Source organism: Cupressus sempervirens, chromosome 2, assembly GCF_028749045.1.
Source record: "Cupressus sempervirens isolate cs-2001-9-10 chromosome 2, ASM2874904v1, whole genome shotgun sequence".
In the NCBI taxonomy this organism is placed as follows: Eukaryota; Viridiplantae; Streptophyta; class Pinopsida; order Cupressales; family Cupressaceae; genus Cupressus; species Cupressus sempervirens.
The window spans coordinates 769643925-769644747 of record NC_143119.1 but is presented as its reverse complement, the minus strand read 5'-3'; positions in this window follow the sequence as shown (position 1 = coordinate 769644747).

The following is an 823-nucleotide window of genomic DNA, read 5'->3' as shown; positions in this document are numbered from 1 at the left end:
ATTTGGAGTTCATTTTTAAATAAATGACTAAATAATATTATTATCAAAGCTAATAAATATTTTAGCAATTAAGTTTTGAAAATAAAATTTAAAAGTGGAAAATATATTAAAATTATTAAAAGATTCTAGATTTCATGTGATTAAAATATAAATATATTAAGATAAGAATAAGTGGAATTAGTAAAGTTAGTGCATGAGATTTAATAAATTAATTAATTAAATTAGAAAGAGTAAAGTAAATATTATATTAATTAATGAGCATTATTTAATATTTAGGAGTTTGCAAATTCTCGAGAGTTGTCATGTAGACAACACAAGAGTTTGCACTCTAAGTATGCACAAGTTGTCTACACTTAGGAGTTAGCATATTATTTGAGCACATGGTATCTACAACCTTATGACTCATCTAGAAGGTTGGAGTAGACTCATGCTTAGTTGTCATGCTTATCTTCTAGTTGTTTTTAGAGACATTCTAGATGCATATTAGAGGCCTTTAAATAGAGGCTCTCCTAGTGTGTTTGAACAAGCTTCAAAGCTTACATGCATTTGAGAAGCTCATATGCTTTTACATGCTCATATGTTTCTACATCCTCATATGCTTCTACAAACACTTCTAGTCACGTGGGAATTTTGGTTGGCTTGGATCTTGGAGGAATTGTGAATGAGGAGAAGGAAGAGATTTTCTATGGACTTTTGAGGCATGAAAAATTAGTATCAATGTCCAGGTGCACTCGTGATAATCACATAATTTATTTGCACTCTTTCTCTTCCTATCTTCATCGTGTCTATTATATGTGTCTGAATCTTCTCTATGATTGAATCT